This window comes from Macrobrachium nipponense, chromosome 15, assembly GCF_015104395.2.
Source record: "Macrobrachium nipponense isolate FS-2020 chromosome 15, ASM1510439v2, whole genome shotgun sequence".
NCBI classification, from domain to species: Eukaryota; Metazoa; Arthropoda; class Malacostraca; order Decapoda; family Palaemonidae; genus Macrobrachium; species Macrobrachium nipponense.
The window spans coordinates 5,121,083-5,142,434 of NC_087208.1; the positions used below are offsets into that span (position 1 = coordinate 5,121,083).

Below are 21,352 nucleotides of genomic sequence, written 5' to 3' on the forward strand. Positions count from 1 at the left end.
GTGTTATATATTTATACATATGTACAGTACTATTTTAACTAAGATATTACACCAATGATGCATAAGGATAGCTGCGTAAGGTTAGCTGTTTGATGAAGAATAGTTGAAATAATTGTAAATAATATGCATAGTCATTAATAAATTATTATTAATTTTTAGTGCTATATGGTTGTACATACGTATAGTGCTATACAACAACAGTCCCCAGTTTACGACAGTTTCGGCTTACAACAGTTTCAGCTTATGATGCTTTTCAATTATATAAATCGGAAATTATTTCCAGGTTTACAATGCATGTTTCAGGGTTAGGACACTTACGACCCCAATCCAACAGTATAAATATGACTCAAAAATGACAAATTTTAATGAATTTGTATTTTTCATAGCAAATAAACCTGAGGTCTTAACAATAGGATAAATCTTTGCGTGCCAGCTGGAAACCGGTTAAAACAATTAAAGATTGTAAAGCAACTCTTGTGTATATGAGGTGGAAATTGGTCATTGACCAAGCACAGCATCTCGTGACGCATCAAGTCTTTCCCCCAACCCAGGAACAAGAGAGGGGCCAGCTAGAGGTGGGCAGTAAATGTTAAGACCTCAGGTTTGTTAACTATGAAAAATACAAATTGATTAAAAATTTGTAATATGTTCATATGCAGAACAAACCTTCAGTCTTAACAATAGAACAGACTTATACTTGGAGGAAATTACAAGTATACCAAACCGGCTGGGGATTAACCCACCTGACCACCCTTCCTAGAAGAACGAGTTCCAATGAAGGGGATTTGAAGCCCGTGAGAAAATAGACAATCGGATATCTAAAAACTCAGCCGTCTGAGTTGAAATACAATTATATATGGGCAGATGCATTGCATTCCAGGAACAAAAGAAAACTGACTGTTCAAGTAACAGACCTTGTAAACCACAGGAGTTTGCTACCAATCCTAACTCCCCTTGCTAGAGAGGAGCTTTTGCTACTGAATAGGAGATTTGTCTATTGCAAAGTCACAATGCAAAACTACCACCAGTATGACCACCTTACTCACCTGTATCAGACCAGTTCCAGCATATGACGTGTCTACTCTTCGACCTGCCCGTAGGAAGAGGAAAGGAACAAAGAGAAAGAAAGAGGCCAGCCAACTCACTCATTCTCTCTTCCACAATCATCTTAGGTAAGATACAAATCGCCTTGTGAGGGGCACTGGGTGTACACAACTTGTTGGACAGCTGCAAAAGGAATCAAGAAAAAAAAGTTTCCAAAGACCTGTGGGCAACATGCTTTAGGTAAAATGAAGTGAACATAGACTGACGCAGCCAAGAACTAGCATTCTTAAATGCCAAAGAGGAGCTTATACCTCTGAAGTCATGTGCTCTAGCTCACACAGACTCAGTGGCGGAACTATCAAGAGAGAAGTAAGCCTGTCTGATCGCCTCATGTAACCAGAATGAATTCGTGTTCTTGGATACCTCCCTTCTGGATCAACCAGTGCTAACAAAATGTCTGACACCTAAGTCTTAGGTGACGAGTCCATTTTAGATAACACCGTAGAGCTCAGACGGGGCAAAGAAGAGTTCTTGCGGGTCGTCTAGAAAGTCATTCAGAGAGGGAATGGAAAACGAGGCAAATTTGTCATGCACCAAGGGATTCTGGGTCTTAGCCACGAATTCTGGGATAAACTCAAAAGCCACAGACCCCCAATCCCTGGTGTGTTTAACATAACTCAGGCCATGAAGTTTCCCAACCCTTTTCGAAGAAGCCAAGGCCAACAGGAAAACTGTCTTCAGTGTCAGATCTCTGTCTGATGATTGATGCAGGGACTCTAAAGGAGCTCTAGTGAGACTTCTCAGGACAAGAGAAAGATCCCACGCTGGAGGCTTTAGTTCACTCGAAAAGCAGGAATGTTCGAAACTCCTTAACAACAACATTTCTCAGGATGAAGAGATGTCCACACCTTTTGAATGCAACACAAACCCAAGGCTGCTCTGTAGCCTCTGATATCTGAAACAGGAAGACCTTTCTCATCCCTGAGGGAGATAAAAAAATCTGCTATCCAAAAAAATCTGCTATCCACTGATCAGAAGCTCTGAGTGGAGAGAAACCCCCTCGACAACACCAATCACAGTAGACTGCCCATTTTCCCTGGTAAACTGCTGACGAGGATTTCCTGAGATAACCAGACATCTGTCCTACAGCCTTCTGAGAAAAACCTCTCCCTCGTAGGAGATACTCGATAGTCTCCACCCGTGAAGAGACGGATTTTACTGACTGGTGAAACCTTTCGACATGAGGCTGGCAAAGAAGTTGCCGCCACAGGGGAATTTCTCTCGGAACTTCTGACAGAAGAGACAGAAGGTCCGGTAACCATTCCACTTAAGGCCACAGAGGAGCTACCAAAGTCATCCTCAAATTTTGAGAACTCATTACCCTGTTCAGCACTTCACAGATCAGGCAAAACGTAGGGAAGTCATGTAGAACAGTAAACCTCCAGCTTCCTGTTGAAGCGAGTGGCGAAGAGGCCTAGCATAGGCTCCCCTAAACGTTAAAAGACCTGACCGCCTCATCCTGAAGCAGAGACCACTCTGTGCCAAGGATTTGGTTCCGACGACTCAGCCTGTTGGCTACCACATTCCTCTTGCCTGGAATGTACCTGGCAGAGAGCTCCACTGAGTTGTCAAGAGCCCCCTGGTGCAACTCGACTATCAACGAATGGAGCCGACGAGACACCAGAGCGGCCTGCTTGTTCACATAGGCGACCACCATGGTGTTGTCAAACATTAGAAAAACTGAATGACCCTCTACCCTCTCCCGAAACTCCCGCAGACCCAGAAAAGCTGCCTTTAACTCCAAAATGTTGATGTGCAGCAGCTTCTCTTCCTACTCCGAATGCCTGAAACAAGATCTTCCAGATGAGCACCCCAACCGGTGATGGAAGCATCCGAAAACAGAGAAAGTCTGGAGGGGGAGAACGCAGAGGGATTTCTACTGAGTGTGTCTGGTCACCAACAAAGGGCTTCCCTCACCTCCTCGGACACAGGAACTCTCTGCAGAGGGGAATCCCCTGCCAGAGACCCGAAGTCCTTCAGTCTCCACTGCAGAGACTGAAGATGAAGGCGACCACGAGGCACCAGCTACTGCAGAGAAGACAAAATCCCCAGAAGGACCTGCCACTGGTGAGCTGGCTGTTTGGACTGTGACAAGAACAAGCATGCCACTGACCGAAACCTCTCCAGCCTCTGGTCCGATGGAAAAACCCTCAATGCTGCCATATCTATAACCATACCTAGATAGAGAGCTCTCTGGGTGGGAACCAGATTGGACATCTCCAGGTTTACTATTAAGCCTAGTTCCTGACAAAACTGAAGACGATAATCTCTGTCCTGAAGTAGTTTCTCCCTGGAGCTTGCAAAGACCAGCCAGTCGTCAAGATATCTTAACAGGCGAATCCCTTGAGCATGAACCCATGTCGAGACAATGGCAAAGACCCTTGTGAACGCCTGAGGGGCGCCATAGTCAACCCGAAGCATAGGACTTTGAATTGGAAGACCTGCTCTCCCAGAGTGAAGCAAGGAACTTCCTGGACGAAGGGTGAATCGGAATCTTGAAGCAAGCATCCTTCAAGCCTATTGACAGCAAGAAGTCGTTGTCTCTTATCACTGCCAACACTGTCTGGGGCGTCTCCATCCTGAACCTCATCTTTCTGACAAAGTGTTTCAAAGTGGGAAGGTCAATTTATTACCAGTCTCCAGTCACCCTGAGCTTTTGGAACCAGGAAAATTCAACTCTAAAACCCCAGAGAAGGACGCTATACTTCTATCGCACCTTTGTTCAGCATTTTCAACACTTCCCCTCCAAGGGCCAAGTACTTCGGGGAGTCTTAAGTATACGTCCGATTGAGAAGGGGTCTGTCCGAGAGAGAGGGAAAGAAGTTGAAGGGTAGTAGATATCCCACCCGAAGAACGTCTATTACCCATTTCTCCACTCCGTACAGTTGCCATTTGGCCCAACGGCCTGCAAAGTATTCCCTACCTGTGGCACTGGAGAGAGAGAGGCCCCCACTCTATTGACGACTCCCTCTGTCCCTTCCTCTAGAGCCCCTCCCTGCCTTGTAGGGGCAGGGTTGAAAGGGTATTTGTTGTTGTTTTGCCTTGGACTGTGAAGGAGACTAAGAGATCCTCACAGAAGCAGAACGCTTGGATGACTTGATAGGAGAAGGCTGTCTTGCCTGTCATTGATGAGGGGAGGAGGGGGACGACGAGAACGAGGCTCCGACTTAGACACTGCCTGGTGGACTAGCCTATCCTTGGTATCTGCCCATCACCGGTCAATTTTATCTTCTCAGTTCTAGGGAACAGAAACTGAGAATCAAGGGGGTCCCCAGCCACCTTCAACAGTGCCGCATCCCTCCTGGCTAGGAGAAGGTTGGCCTACAAGGTTGCATTGAGGTGGCCCTGATATGAAATAACCTTTGCACCAGACTGCAACAGCCTAGTCAAGGAGGAAGAACTGACTAAACCTCCCTCAGTTCAATCTGAAGCAATGCTGGCTATCGCAGTGGACCGCAATTTCAGCCAGGAGACAGTCTAGAAGATGGTAGCCACAACATTCTCCATAGTTAAGGCCTCTTGCGACAAAAAAGAAGGACCTTCAGATCTAACCTGATCCAGGGTCATACCAGGTTTAAGACGGATCATGTCCGGATTAAGGGGGCGGGGCATCAACTGAACCACATTAGTGGAGTAACACTTCCTATGCCACATGAGAGGATGAGGAAGAAACTTGGAGGATCTATTGGATTGCAGAGAGCTATCTTGATCAAAACCAAGGCATTCATACGTTGTAAGATGGGCTGAGCGTGACCCTACAAGGGATGCTCAAACAAAGCCCTAAAATCTTGTCTGGCACCCAGTAAGGCCTCTATACCCGTAGGGGTCATAGAAATCTGAGACTATGTTCGACGCTCAAGATTGTTGAACTCACGAACGAGATCAACAACCTCTGAGAAAGAAGACAGAAATTCCTGGCTCTCTCCCTCCTCCTGCTCCAGCAAAGGAGACCGATGATGCGAAGAAGGCTTGGCAGGATCCTCATCCTTCTGTAACGGCAATGGAGAAGCTTCCCTAGGAAGCCTGGCATCCAGTTCTTTATTGGCTGAAGTAGAGGCCCTAAACTCTGAAGATCCAGAAACAGAGGGTTCCAGAACACTGCCACGCGACGAAACCTGTACATGGTCCCCACTCGAACCTCGTACATGCTTGTGTGATGAACCACATACGCGTTCATGGGATGAATCATGTACACGTCCGCTAGACGAACCATGTATGTGTTCGTGGGACGAATCACATACTGGGATATGCGACGAGTTGAGTACACATCCATCAGACAACAACCAAGCACGGTCCTGAGACAAGGAATGACGCTGAAGAGGACTACCTGAAGGAGACTGACTCCTAAGGTTCCAGTCTCTAGTAGGAGAATGAGAAACACATCGGCAAACCAGAGAAGCTTCACATTCTCAACCATCAACTGCAAACTTGCAGAGAGAAGAACCCTTGGAAGTCGCAGGAGACACCTTTGTAGCAGATACCTTCGACTTCTTAATCGGTGCCTTACATGCAAGGAAGAGGCACAGCTGCATACGGTAGATGGCGAAGCACTCTTGTCACTTGCAACAATCCCATTGTTCACGAACACATACACAAAGGAGAGATATGGCCGTGTGCGGAAGACGGTGAAGAATTCCTATCACATACCGCACCTCCATGATCACAAACACGTATGTGTAAGGGAGAGACATGACTGTGTATCAAAGTCGGCAATGCATTCCTTTCAAGTCTCACTTCCAACCTCATGAACACGAGCGTGTAAGGGAGAGACACGGCCATGTGAAGAAGACAGTGATGCATTCCTCTCACTCACAGCAGACGAAGCCACAAGTCTTTAATTCTCCGTCTGACTCAAAGGCTAGGCGAGGATGGAGAAGAAGCAGGAGAAAGAGTGAAACTCCCCCCTCTACGACTTCTCTTCCTAGAAGGTGGAGGGGAAGAATCACTCCGTTTACTACTCTTTCTTCACAGAGATAGCAGAAAACTAATCATGAAAAACAGAGTCCAGCCTCTTGAACACAGCTTGAAGCAACGTCTCCGATGGCTCAGGGAGAGAAAGCGATGACATCATAGCAGAATGGGATGACGTCACAACGACGGGAGGAAGAGAGACCACCACATCTGACGTCACAGGCTGAGAAGATGCCGGGAGGGACATCCCAACATTTCTAAAGCCAGCGCTGGTCGATTGCCTTGCCATGCTGGCGGAGCAATAAGAGGCAACCTGCAAGGTGGCAGCACACAAGAGCCAATGTAAAGTAGTCCTGGAGGAGGCAAAACTGCTATTGAGTGGAACTGAATACAGAATTTAGCTCAAAGGCCAAGCACTGGGACCTATGAGGTCATTAAGCGCCGAAATGGAAATTGACAGTAAAAGGTTTGAAAGGTGTAACAGGAGGAAAACTTTGCAGTTACACTATGAATCAAGTGTTAGGAGAGGGTGGAAAGTAAGATGAAGAAAGAGAATATAAAAGGAGGTATGGTAAAAGGAATTTAAGTGGTTGCAGCTAGGTGCCAGAGGCATGCTGCAAAGAACCTCAAGTAATGCCTACAGTTCACTGCATGAGATCCACTGATGGCACTACCCTCCTACGGGGGCGGGACTGCTATCTGGGGGGGGGGGGGGGGTTTACGGGCCTTCAAGAAATGCGACAATAGGCCATCCAAGGAGGGGGAACCTCGTAGGCCCAGCGATGCCCAAGCAGCCACCATCTTGATTGATTCAGAGTTTGAAACTAAAGAGACAGATGGTGTAGCCTCCTTCCTCTCGGGAAGGGCATTAGAAACCGAGGGAGAGGGGGCTACACTAAACATATCATCATTCTGTGCAACTCCCAATACTCCAATGACGAACTGGTGGAAGAAAAGGAAGGAGACAGAGGCACGACTGCAGCAGGGGAAGCGTTTCCAGAACAAGGTGAAGCCAAATCATCCAAACAAGAAGAAAAACTTTCCCAAGAAGGACAAGTAGAAACTCGGTGATGTTCCCTCTTCTTGTAAAACACCCTCCACTGTGACTTAGGCCAGGCAGGGATTAGTAACGGTACAGTAATTAGATCTGCACCTATTGCATGTTGTATGGGTATCTGTAATCGTAGCAGCCAAAAACCTGGAGCACGGAAAACCCTGGACGCCCGGGCACATGCGTTGACAAGGCCGTGAAGACTCTGAAGACTCCATGACAAATCACAAACATACACACACAGACAACTGAAAAACAATAATTAGCCTTGTTTTCCAATGTTTTATTATTAGCAACACTTTTTGTGCTTACCTACTAGGCCTAGCCTAAATTGTTCGGTCTCCCATCCGTAATATGGCCAATCTGGATGCAGGGCCACATTTTGGAAGAAGAAATAAAAAAGTGCGTCTAATACATCGGCAAATGTGTTCATTCAATTTCTTAGCTTAAACTTTTGCAGCCATAACTCCTGCCAACTGCTGACATAAATGCACATCTCTAAATAGATGATTGAATTCATTTTCATTAACAAGCATAAAGCAAAAATGGAAATAATACATAAGAATATTTTTTAGTGTTATTTTTCAGTACTGCAGGATAATAGCTTAAAATAAATTTAAAACAATATGGAGCTGAAGAAAAAAAAGTAACAATAACACTGAAAGTAAGATGCACAGTTTGGAGGTAAAAAAAAATAAAGAAAAAGCTAAGTCAAAGCAGGAATTGGCAAATTCTCAATTCAGTCTCTCGGCCACAGTATGTGGAATGAAGAGCTGGTGAAAAGAAAGGCTGGGTATTCACGCACAGGTCTACCTGTCAGTCTCCGTCATTTCATCGAAAGTCATTAAAACATACGTGCTGACGACAGTTTCTGGGCGTAGTCAGTCCACTCACTAGAACTGATGGAATAACCTAAAGCCCCGTATGCTGAACGATTGTCGATATCGACCCCCACACACTATTTAGACAGTATGAACGATCTCCACACTGATTTAAGTCTGAACAAAGATTTTGTCTCGGGAAGACATGACATCATCTCTAGAAGAGATGTGCGCGATAGCATTATATCGGCAGACAAACACATACATTGAACGCCCTGTGTATGACAGACTTAAGTCGCAAGCCAGCAACCTGGTCTTGACAGATTTCCGCTGAGATTGTTCAGACACGAAACTCTGCCCACTTTTGCATTCAGACAAGCCCATACACAAATGTTTTTGCGAACGATACAGACATGTGGATGGGTAACCAACGATTTTATGACAGTTCACCATTGAACTGTGCCTGGGAAGGATCTCAGCCGCTCCAACCAGAATATGAATAAACTATGTACTATGGACTTTATTCATTTCATTGTTAGACCATGCAGTGCTAGGGGAGAGCGGGGCTAGTTGCATCGCGGGTAAGTTGCATCAGTGGGCATAACTGGCAACTCGGAGCCTGTAGTAGGCTGACAAGCGGTTCAAATGTGTGTTGGTCCGTGCGGACACAGCTGCGAGAGAGAGAGGCGAATTGTGCAAGAGCTCTTGAATTTATGATAAATTAGTAGTAGAATTTATGATATATTAGTAGCAGTGTTTTGAAAATATCTATATAATTCTGTTCTATATGCAATTATTTTCCTTACAAATTTGCATTAGAATGACCGTTAGTATATATCTAGCTGGCAATCAAATTTTGATTGTTGTCAGGGGGCAAGTTGAATCATTAGTAAATTTATTACATTACTTTTATTTAAAATATTCTTATGCATTCAACTCATTTTATTAAATTCAGAAATGGTTCGGAACTACAAGAGGAAGACTGAACGTGGTTCAGCAACAACCCAATTAATGCAGGAGGCCGCTGATTTTGTTCGAAATAAGAATAAATCAGTGAGAGTGTCCGCACAACTGTTTGGTGTCCACTACTCAACCTTACAACGATTTATTCACAAAACCTCTGGTAACACTGCTAAAAACAATGCACATGTAGGATATGCCAAACCAAGACAAGTATTTACATATGAACAGGAAGAAGAATTAGTATCCTATCTGAAAACAGCAGCAGCAATTTATTTTGGTCTTTCTCCGAGAGAAGTCAAGGAACTGGCTTATAAGTGCGCCAATGAAGCAAAGATAAAAATGCCTGATAATTGGTGCAATGATAAATACGCTGGAAAAGACTGGTTTTCAGGTTTCATGAGGCGACATGGACATGTACTATCAATTAGACAACCTGAAGCGACAAGTTTGGCCAGAGCTACAAGTTTCAACAAACATAATGTAGTTATTTTTCTCCAAGCTGTCTTCTCTCATGGATAAATATAAATTTTGAACCTCAAGACATGGAATGTTTATGAAAGTGGAGTAAAAACTGTTCAGAAACCTCGTGCAGTGGTTTTGTATTTACTTATCATTGAAATATCTCAAAAATTATAATTTGCTTATGATTCAACTTGCCCCTCATACTGATGCAACTTGCCCCGCAGATGGGGTAAGTTGCATCAAAAAGATTTTTAATTATATATCAAAATTAAATATATAAGAAATTATTTTTATTAATATCTACGCATGTGAACTCGATGATGAGGTCTTATATATGACAACTGAATTTAAATTAAATGAATGTTACACAATACTGTAGAAGGAAATGTAAAATTTGATGCAACTAGCCCCGCTCTCCCCTATTTGTAGACCATTGTGAATCAAAATCTTATGATAAAAAATAAAAATAGTATATTTTTCCATGCGATAGACAATTTGGTATAAGCCTAGTATAGTGTTCTGCCTTTTTATGAAAGGTGTTACTAGTGAAAGTAGGCTTCACAGTCTATTTCATAAATAACTGAACCAAACCCCAGGTCTAATTTAACCTTATTCATTAACATTGTATAAGAATAGACATCCCTCTTTAATAGGCAATATTTAGACCATACTTTGTTATGCCTTTTTGTTTCTTTCCTATTTTGAAGCGAATTGCTGCAGCAGCTAGTCTATGTAACTCCAAGTCCTTATCACCCAGTGGGGTTTCTAACGCTGCCGTATAGTTGTTGCCACAATGAAGGCTAGGCGAGGAATGAGGTCAATGTCCTTGAATCGACTGTCTGACAGATAGTTCTACTTTTTGTGTGTGGACACTCATCTGTCGAACAGTTGTGGGTAGACTGACAGGTAAACCTGAGCGTGAATACCCATCCATATTGTCTTTCAAGTTTGGAGAACATCTTGAGGATTCAGTTCTGCCCACCTCTTAATAGATGACTGAATTAAATTTCGTGGTCCATTAAACGATATGTATAATACGCAATGCTTTCAAGGTTTATTTTTTTATTGGTTATTTGCATTTGTTGATGCCAACAGTCCTCTCCAGATGGAAAGAATAGGAAGTACTGCAGAGGATCATATGATCGGTGTGACTATGATACAGTTTACAGTTGTCCTCCTCTCTGAGTCAGCACAATGTGCCGTGAAGATGATGGTGGCTCATTTATCTTTTTCTCCGACTGTTAAGTCGCCCATCACTCTCATCTTCTGCTTCTCTACATATCTTTAATTTGTCTGTCTTTCTCAATGGTTTCTTAGGTGCTGCTCCCCTCTTATTATATGTCTGTTCCTCTCTCTTTGTTGTTGGAGACTGATTGCTTGTTGTTGTTCTGTTTCAGTTCTTATTCTTGTGGTTCTACTCTGCCCAGCCTCACTTTGATTTCTATCATCAGTTTCGTTCATTCATATGGGTCTTTTCACTCCTCTTTGAGCCGTGATCTGGAATGAACCCAAAACATGGATGATCAAAAACTGTAAAGACCACTCTATTTATGCCTTTTCAATGTAAAAATAAAGCAAAACAGGAACTATATAAGTAAGTATTTTTTCAGTACTGCAAGAAAATACTTAGCTTTAAAAAAAAAAAAAAAAAAAAAAAAAAAAAAAAAAAAAAAAAAAAAAAAAAAAAAAAAAAAAAAAAAAAAAAACGACATGGAGCTGAAAATGTACAAAAGAAAAGTAACAATAACACTGAAATTAGGAGAGACACATTAAACACTGGAGAGAAAGAACAAAAAGAAACGAAAGAAAAAGCAAAGTCAAAGCAGGAATTGGCAAATCCTCAATCCAGAGTCAGATGATTGAATTCATTTTCATGGTCTATTAGTCGTTATGCATAATAATGCAATGGAGTCAGTTTTTTGTTATTGGTCATTTGCATTTGTTGATGCCTACCGTTCTCTCCAGAAGGAAAGAAAAGGACGTACTGAAGAGGATCATATGATTGATGGGACTCGGATATAGTTTGCAGTTGTCCTCTCTGAGTAAGCAAAATATGCCATGAGGATGATGTTGGCTCATTATTATTTTGAATGATGGCAGACGCTTCATTGGCAAGTTGATTATTGAACCTCCTCTCATGTTCTTGAGCTGGCCTCTTATTAGGTGCAATTTTGCTTCTTGCTAAAGGAAAGTTTCTTTCTTCCTTGGTCGTGTTGTCTTAGAACATCTAATAACTCTCATTCTAATTTCAGTGCTCTCTTGTGAATCCAAAAAATATAGATGGATTATTTACCTTGTTCACAAGGTTCAGGAATTAGTAATTAGTGATCCAATATAATGATGAACCTGCTCTTGGATTATGACAGAAGGATTCCGACCATTTCTAGAAGTTATTTCTTTGGCTCCAAAAGATGTCATTTGGAAAAGACAGTTATACTTCTTGGGTTCTTCCTAAATTTATTTGCAATGAGCTGATCATAGCTGAATAAATGATGGATTTCAGGTGGGGGAGAAAGCATGGATATTTTCTAATCTAATTTTCCATTCAATACAGCAAAAATTGGCAGTTCCTTCAAGAAACAGCTGAGCTCTACAGTGAGGACAAACCTTATTCATACATCCAACATTTAGAGATTTTGCCTCCTCGTCAAATGATTTCTCATGTTTTGTTCTGTTGACTGAGTCACTTTCTCTCCACTTCTGTGTGTCTCTCTCTATTTTGTCTTTGTCTCTCTCTCCGACTGTTAATTTGCCCATCTCTCTCATCTTCTGCCTCTATCTTTATTTTGTCTTTCTCATTGGTTCTGCTCCCTTTCTTATTCCACGTCTGTTTCTCTCTCTTTGCTGTTGGAGACAGATTGCTTGTTGTTGTTCTGTTTCAGTTCTTATTCCTGTAGTTCTACTCGGCCTAGCCGCGCTTTAATTTCAAACATCAGTTTCGTTCACCCACATTGGTCTTTTCACTTCTCTTTGAACCATGATCTGTAATAAACACAAAATTATAGATTATTAAAAAGTATCAAGACCACTCTGTTCATGCCTTTTCAATATATAAATAAAAAACATATATTTGATTTCTTAATAAACATAAAGCAAAGAAGAGAAGAAAACATATAGGAATATTTATGAGCATTTTTCAGTACCGAAGGGGAAAAACTTTAAATAACAAATTACGTAGAAACAACATGGAGCTGGAAATGGACAAAAGAAAAGAGCAACAGTAACACTGAAAGAAGGAGACACACTAAACGGAGACACATTAAACACTGGAAATCCTCAACCTGCAGTCTCAGCCACAGTATGAGGAATGAACAGCTGTTGAAAAGAAAGGCAAATCCAAATTGACTTTCAAGTTCAGAGAACATCTTGAGGATTTAGTTCATGAGATATTTTCGATATGGCTCCAAAACTCGAGCTCTCATTTCAATTTCCTCATATGGATAAGCTTAACCTTTCAACTTCACGTGGATCCAGCTTTGCCATCATAAGCCTCAAGTCCAAAAACTACTTAAAGAAGCATCCAGAAATCTGAACAGGTAGCTCCGAGCCTTGATACCACACACGATATTTCATGAAAACGTGGCCATTTAGCTATAATAATTCTGTGTGAATTCTGGTAGTTAGTTATTCCTAGTCTCACCCACATCTTATATCCATGTCGATGTATTTTCCCATGACTGTATATTATAGTATACAATACTGCTACACTATCATGCCTAAATTAACAGTGGTTACTTTGTCACATGGAACATTGGGAGTAGTTATAAATGCCACAGGAGGTACATAGATTACGAATGAAAATTCAAAGAATTAAGACCTGGAAAATAACTGCTGGGTTTTCGAAGTGCATTACCTAATTGTATCCCATCTTCTTTTCAGTAATTCTGTCGGGATGGCTTCTGACTGGTGTTTTAGTGTCATTGCAGGTTATTAGGGTTTGATTTTAATATGAATTCAAATAAGAGATACAGTACATACTAGGCTGTTAAAGGAATTTTCTGTTAGTATTTGCTTTGAGTCACTACCATGAGACATGAACGCTCAATAGGAAAAGTTAGGCCACAGTAACCGATGTAATGATAGCTAGGAAAATGTCAGGAATAGCATAAATATAAAAGAGAGAGAGAGAATTAGTCACAGGAAGAGTCTTGAACAGTAACATGCGCAAAGTTCTCATCTAAGCACAGCCATTAAAAACTCCCTACCAGTTTCACATGTGGCCTAACCTTTCAACTTTTGCCGGAACTTGAAGACTTCTGGTGACGTCACCAGCTCCACCCTCAAGAAGAGGGATTAACAATTAGTCACACCCCAAGGGGGCCAGTGATTAGATAACATCAACAAATCACCACAAGTATCAGGTGGGAACAGAAACAAAGTACCACCTTGAAGGTGGACCTCGAGGACTCTGGAAGCAGACCAGGAGTCAGAAAAAGGGAATACAGTGGGGCCTCGTTATCCACGGGTGATAGGGCCCAGAACCCCCCGTGATAAGTAAATACCCGTGTTATCCTGATACCCCCCTCAAAAATTGCTTAAAACTGCCTACTTTAATAGTTAACCCACCCAAGACCACTATTCCAATGTTTATAACTGCCTACTTTAGTTCAAACACCAAATATGTTTTCAACTATCACCTAAAACTAAATTCAAGACAGTTTTAAAGTTATTGTACAAAATTAGCCTTAAAAAATAAATGTAGTATATGTACTACTGTACATATGTAGCCTACTAGCCTAGGGATTACAGCTAGAAGCCTACATACGCATGGTGGGCCTCTTTTTTTTTTTTTACAAGGAAAGAGAGGATGAGTGGTAAGAGAACTATCAAAATTATGTAAATCATATGGGTACTCACCAACAATCTATGTTGATAAAAGATGGCGACGATTTTGCAGTGCAATCCAGTAATATAATAACGATAATGCTACCAGCAGTATGCAGCGAAACATCTCTTCCCTTCGTCACAACACGTTAATATATTCCACGTAAAAACCTTCATCTGACCTTTAGGCGTCTTTCCCATAAGAGTAAAAGAATCAGGGCTTTTGGATGCCACATAATTAACTCGTTTATATGGGTACAATTTAAAGAACGCGCCGCACACCACATTTCATAACAACAACAAACAAAACTTGGACAAACGTGAGTAGGCCAGTGTTGCCAACTGGGAATGGCAATTTCTTGCTAGATTTTGTTCCATAAAAGGCTAAAAAAAATCACATACCGTATATACTCGAATAACGTGCAATCTCCCATATCGTGCGACCCCCAAATTTTCACCAATAAACAGTGGTTTTGTCATGTATCTCATGTATCATGCAAGTTCATAAGGTTGGTGGTTTAGCCTGCTAATGGCCGAGTCATTCAGATGTGTGCTGATGCTAGTCAAGTTACGGTAATTTTCTTATTAATCTCGAGAATTGAATAGAAAATCTCAAGATTAAAAAAAATCCCAAGATAATAAAATAATTGTAAAAATAACACGCCTTGGAGTCCTTAATCATTCTCTCTCTCTCTCTCTCTCTCAGGAATAAATACGTACGTACTGTAATTTGAGTCTTTCACCAACGGGTATCAGTAAATGTGTAGACATTGTGTGCGTTTAAAAAAATGTGCAGCACACACACATTCCGATGTTTCGGTTTTTGGAATTTTTCAGATTTTGGAAATGTGAGGTCAGATGCATAATCAACAAACACCACTACTGCAGCAAAAACATTTTTTCCCTTTATGTTTTTCATTATTGTTATTTATTAATTACAGTTTATTTAAATAAATATTAATATAATACTGTTAAATGAATGTGAGATAATTAAGATCACCTATAATAAAATAGTGGGACAATTAATACCATATGTTCACTAATAGGTATTATTTTCAAAACAAACATTCCGTAAAACACAAAAAAATATATGTACATAACAATCAAAATATAATAATGTTTTGCAGTTCAACTTGTGAATTTTAACAATAAGTATGACTATATAATATATTTCACCATATCGATCTTGAAGTTGAAGAGTCGTAAAATTCTGAGGATGGTCCGGGAAAAGGATTTGTACTTTGTGATTACGTATCGCTACAACACCATGTGGTATTTTCATACCACTATATTGATGACGCATCGCTACGACACACTGGTGTTTTTCATACCACTATACGTTAAAGTTAAAATGATCATATTATATTATTGTTTTCACGAAGGAATAATTATATAAAGAAAATTATTGAGTAATTTTTGCCGTCAGCAGTCAGAAAATCACGAACATGGTAACGTTCAAACCTAGTGCCATCCATGGCATATGTCTATAAATAGAACAGAAGCAGAGGGCAGTCATTGGATAACAGATCTCCATGGCTACCAACCAACCAATCAGGTGTTAGTTATACTACTCTGTAATTTCTTAGAATGAACGTTTACACACACGAAGCTAACGATGATGTATGTGTTTTGCATACAGTACGTAGTTTTTAGTTTTTTATTAGTGTAAGTATTTTACTGATTACATGAAGAATAGAATGATTCCTTCTCATTACTTTGAATGCAAAATGGCTTGAAGATTCTTCCGCAAAAAGAAGAGAAAAAAAATTTCCTTAGAAGATGATACCTATTTACTAACGCGGTTGACATACCTTCAAAACAAAATTCAGCTCTTTAATCTCTGGAAAAATGTTAATCTATCCCGGCGACTAACAACAACAAAATTTTTGTTTGTTTTATCTTCCAAGTAGTACGTACGTAGTCCAGTGCACAGCTGTTGTCTGATCACTACTCATATGATTAACTTTGTATATAAAAGTATGTGTATATAACTGTATGTAGTATTTGTATATGATGTAAATATGTATAGCCTAGTATTTATGCATTATATTATTAAAGTGTTTGAATGATGCTAAAGTATTTCAATATCCGAGGAAACAGTAGTAAATTTCCCCACAATGAGTTTGGGTACATATGTATATCTAAGATGACTTAAATTATAAAAGCCTTTTATGTATAAGCTAGCTTTTGCAACAACACATATCTTACAAAAAATTACTTATGTGAAGATGGTTTTAGTAGTACAAATGATAGTTATTGTATCGTTAAAAACATCAAAGTGAACGAAGTCGCAAAGTCGATTCTATGTCATGTTTTTCCTAAACGCGTTGACTTAAAGGAGAACGTTATTTTGGTTGTTTTATCACTGCCACAAACCCATAACAATGCAGTGTATGTATGATAATTCTAAACTATTATTCACTACCAAAATAACGATGATATTTTGTATTGAAAATTAATGTTACATATATTCCAAAACATTATTACTACGTAGCATGAATAGTACTATAAATATTTCGAAAGATAATCTTGCTGTGAACGCTACCATAATTTGATTTTCATATACGTACGTACATTTTGTCAGCTGGCTGGCCTCGCATAGATAAAATTGATTTCACTGATATGGAATTACTCCACGAATAGCCTTTTTATTATGAAGATATGACGACTTAAAGGAGAACGTTATTTTGGTTGTTTTATCACTGCCACAAACCCATAACAATGCAGTGTATGTATGATAATTCTAAAACTATTATTCACTACCAAAATAACAATGATATTTTGTATTGAAAATTAATGTTACGTATATTCCAAACAAAATTATTACTACGTAGCATGAATAGTACTATGGAATTTTTATTCTAAAATTAATATTAATAATACTTACCTGTATAATTTATCTAGCCCTAAATCCCCCAAAACCGCACCAAAATTTACCACATTGGCAACCCTGTTACCTCCTATTCTGTCCGCCAGTTGGCAACACTGTCGTTGACAGATACGAAAACCTTCCCTCAAATCAGTTGTGATAGGCAGATCGTGGGGTAGGATGGGTGGGACTAGATAAATTATACAGGTAAGTATTATTAATATTAATTTTAGAATAAAAATTCTATGTTAATAAACATTACCTTAATATAATTTATCTAGCCCGATTAACCACATTGAAAAGGAGGAGGGAATCTGAATACAATTTCCCCTTCGGACAGAATAGGAGAAAACAAACAAAGAAATATATATCATAGGCAGTCAAAACTCAACCCAAGGTCAAAGATACTAACAACTCAAAGTCTCCTACCATAATGCCACCAACTGCGGTAGCACAGGACAAGGAGTAAGTGCATAGTCAGTCCGTCTGTACTAAAGTCAGGTGACCGACCAGGTGACCAGTCAGACGAATTGCGGACAGCAAGGCTGCACCCTGAAGACTATCAAGCACTATTCTTTCCCTAAAGGATGAGTGTCTGGACTGTCTGGGCGATTCAAAGCTAAGCAAACCTTGGGGGTGTATTAACGCAACCCGAAGTCGCCAGCAACGAATCTGCTCATGAGCAACTCCTAACTAGAGCTTTCTGGTGCCAAGAGAAAGCAGCGCGGAGCAAAAAGGCGATTCGGTCCCGAAGGACGAATGCCTGACAGTCCAACCTGGTCTCATGTTACACGATCATCGGGGGTGTATCAACGCAACCGACTTCGTCAACAAGAAACTCAGGGCTACTAATTGTCGCCTGATTTCACACGAGTGTCTGACTCCGAGAAGACAGGTGAGACAAAAATTAGATGGTGAGCGAGTCACCAGATGACAGCAGACGATCCATCGACTAATTCCCTGTCCAGGACAGTGGAAGAAGCAGGAGTCGTCAGGACAAGCGAACCAGTGGCTAGTCCTAGGTCAGCATCGACTCTAGGAGAAGCGTAGTCGCCAGTGCCGACAACCCAGTGGCTGGAACCATTTCACACTGAAAATGGAAGCAGCACGAGTTGCCAAGCAGTCAGTCCTTGTCATCAAAAACACCTAAATACCAAACTGCCTAATTCCCATTATAACTACGTCAAAAACTGCCATGGGTTATAATACAAAAACAAAAAATATATACAACAAAACAAAAATTAATGAATAATATACAGGTAGCAACCAAACGTAAAACAGGAAGACTACCTAATTCTCCTGTCTGACCATCTGTCCTGCCATCACCAACGGGCCCAAAGAACGAAGGTCGCTAGAACTAGAGAAATATCCCTCAAGTAAAAATAAAAAGAGGCAAAAAACAGAATTAGAACGCAAAGTCGCCGCCTCAAGCACCTTGGCGACTGAGACGTTCTTCATAAAAGCTACTGATGTAGCAACTGCTCTAATACTGTGTGCTCTCGGCGTCTGGTCTTCCCCAGCAGCCGAACCACCAGTTTTAACGATCAGATCTCTGAGAAAAAAGGATACACCATTCTTTGAAATATGTCTCTTGACATTTCGGGGTGAAACAAACAGATGACGGGGACGACCCTGAATGTCCTTCGTGGCGGCGTAAATAACATGAGAGCGCCCTAACAGGCAAGAACTAATTCCTCATTTAAATTACCAACAAAGTCAACCAGCGACTTCAGTACGAAAGACTGGGAATGGGATTATCAGACGATTCAGTCTTTGCGACAAATTCAGGAAGGTAGGACAAAATCATGTCTTGTCCAGATCTGGCAACCAGAAAAGTGTGTGCTTGCAGTTCACCCACCCTCTTGGCTGTAGCCAGTGAGACAAGGAAGAGTGTCTTAGAAGAGAGGTCCCTAAATTTGGCAGAATTCAGAGGCTCAAACGGAGGGAACCTTAAGGCTTGAAGGACTTTGTTAACGTCCCATGTCGGAGGCGAACACTGCGGCCTGGTCGAGATAGGGAAAAAGATCGAAGTAAATCTCTAATGACATAAGATGAAGAGATCTCAGGAAGCCTTGCCTTAAAAACATAGGAAATCATAGACCTATAACCCTTAATGCACGAAGGTGACAGGGCCCTGTCATGATGTAAATGAACTAAAAACTCCGCTACTTTCGGTAAGGAAGGTCTAGAAATTGAATGTCCTTGAGACTTACACCAACGTCTGTAAACCGACCATTTAGCCTGATAATTTACTCTGGTTGATTGCCGCCTGGCAAGAGCCAACTGTCGCGCCACTCTGGAGGAGAACCCTTCGTGCTTGGAGAACCTCCTGACAGTCTCCAGGCATGAAGATGAAGCATGTGGAGCCTCTGATGGAAACCGATGAAAATGGGGTTGTTTGAGAAGATCTGGTCTCTCTGGCAGGCGAATGGGGGGTTCCACCAGTGCTTCCAGAAGGTCGGGAAACCACTCCTTCTGTGGCCAGAAGGGGGCGATCAAGGTGAGATCCAGACGCTTGGTTGCCCTCACTTTGTTGAGGACTGACCTCACCAGAGAGAACGGAGGAAAAGCATAGGCTTGAAGTCCCTCCCAGTCCTGCAAAAGAGAGTCTGTCCCGGCACTCTGAGGAGTCTGGTAAGGGGCAAAGAATATCTGGCACCGAAAATTCAGTGGGGTGGCAAACAGATCGACTGTGACAGGCCATTTCTTCCTGAGGCTGTCGAAGACTTCCTGGCAAAGTGTCCACTCCGACCCTTGAACTTCGTTCGGTCTCGACAAGGCGTCTGCTAAGACGTTGTGATGGCCCAGGATAAACTGAGGGACCAACGTAATCCCCCTGTCTTCTGCCCAACACAGGATTGATCGGGCTTCTTGAGTGAGAAGATCCGACCGTGTGCCGCCTTGGTTTCTCAAGTACGAGACTGCTGTGGTGTTGTCGACAAAGATCGCAACAAACCGACTCCAACAGTTGTTCCTGAAATGAAAGAAGCCTAGGTACACTGCCCTCAGTTCCCTCCATTTATTGACATGCTCCTCTCTCCGCCTCTAACCAAAGGCCCGAAGCGGCTTCGGAGCCCAGGTGTGCGCCCCAACCTTGATCCAAGGCGTCTGACCAAAACATTAGGTCCGGAGGAACCGAAAGAAGAGATGTCCCTGACTTGAGGCGGTGAACTTGCATCCACCAACAGAGATCCTTCCGACATTGTGGAGAAGCAGGCGACTATCGTGTCCTCGGACACGAAATCCCATGACTGGCGAAGTGTCGACTGAAGGACCTCATTCTGAGACGACCTCCGGGAACCAGAGGGATGAGGGATGACAAATGGCCCAGGAGAGACCTCCAAAGAGAAACTGGCTGCGTTACGGAGGACAAAAATTCTTCGATCAGACTCAGAAGCTTGTCTATCCGTTTCTGAGCGGGAGAAGCCCTCAAAATCTGGGAATTCAAAACAATCCCCAGATAAGTCATGATCTGCAAGGGATTAGATTGGACTTGTCGAAGTTGACACGAATGCCCAACTCGACACAAAGAGACAGAACTATCTCCCTCGACCGGAGAAATTTCTCTAGAGATTCGGCCTGGACTAGCCAATCGTCCAGATACCGAAGCATCCTTACGTTTAACTGATGCAGAATAGCTGAAACAGGAGCCATCACCCGAGAAAAGACCTGTGGAGCAGTGGTGAGGCCGAAACAAAGGGTCTTGAACTGGAAAACTCCCGAGTCCGTGAAAAACTGAAGGTAAGGTCTGCTTCTTGGATGGATGGGGATTTGCAGATAAGCATCCTGCAGATCGATGGAAATCATCCAGTCCCCCTCCTGACGGATGAAAGAACAGTCTGGACCGTCTTCATCCTGAACTTGGACTTTAGATGAACTTGTTCAAAACCGAAAGATCTATGATGGGGGCGCCAGGCCACACCCGAGGCCGTTAGAACTACAAACATCCGAGAGTAAAAACCCGGGAGAAGGAGGAGCTCGCTCTATGGCATCCTTCTCCAAGAGGGCCGAAAGCTCCTTCTCCAAGGCTTGACCCCTGATTGAGTGAGGGGAATAACTGCTGAACTCGAGAGGACGATTGGAAAGTGGAGGTCTGGAAACAAAAGGGATCTCGTAACCTTCCTTCAGGACCTCCACCACCCAAGCATCCACCGCTCTCCCCTGCCAAGCTGACCAATGGCGGGAGAGACAAGCTCCTACTGCGGTCTCCAGGCGAGGTGATGACTCCTACTTCCGAAAAATTCTTACGCAGAGACAAGGAAGAAGAAGAAGAAGAAGAAGAAGAAGGTCCTCCTGGAGGTTGAGCTCTTTCTCTGCCCTTAGAGCCACGACCAGAACCTCTCCGCG

The 21,352-nt window shown here is 42.0% G+C and overlaps 1 long non-coding RNA gene across 4 annotated transcripts in view; it reads right to left on the bottom strand.

Annotated features, from left to right (window-relative positions):
* Window positions 1-8,973: 8,973 nt before the first annotated feature.
* LOC135226982 (uncharacterized) overlaps window positions 8,974-21,352 on the bottom strand; it is an 89,788-nt gene continuing 77,409 nt past the window's right edge. For all 4 annotated transcript variants that reach the window (XR_010317325.1, XR_010317326.1, XR_010317324.1 and 1 more), the window contains 2 exons: window positions 11,266-12,294; window positions 8,974-10,809 (listed from right to left, as the gene is read on the bottom strand). This is a non-coding gene — a long non-coding RNA (uncharacterized LOC135226982). The remainder of the gene's footprint in view (window positions 10,810-11,265; window positions 12,295-21,352) is intronic.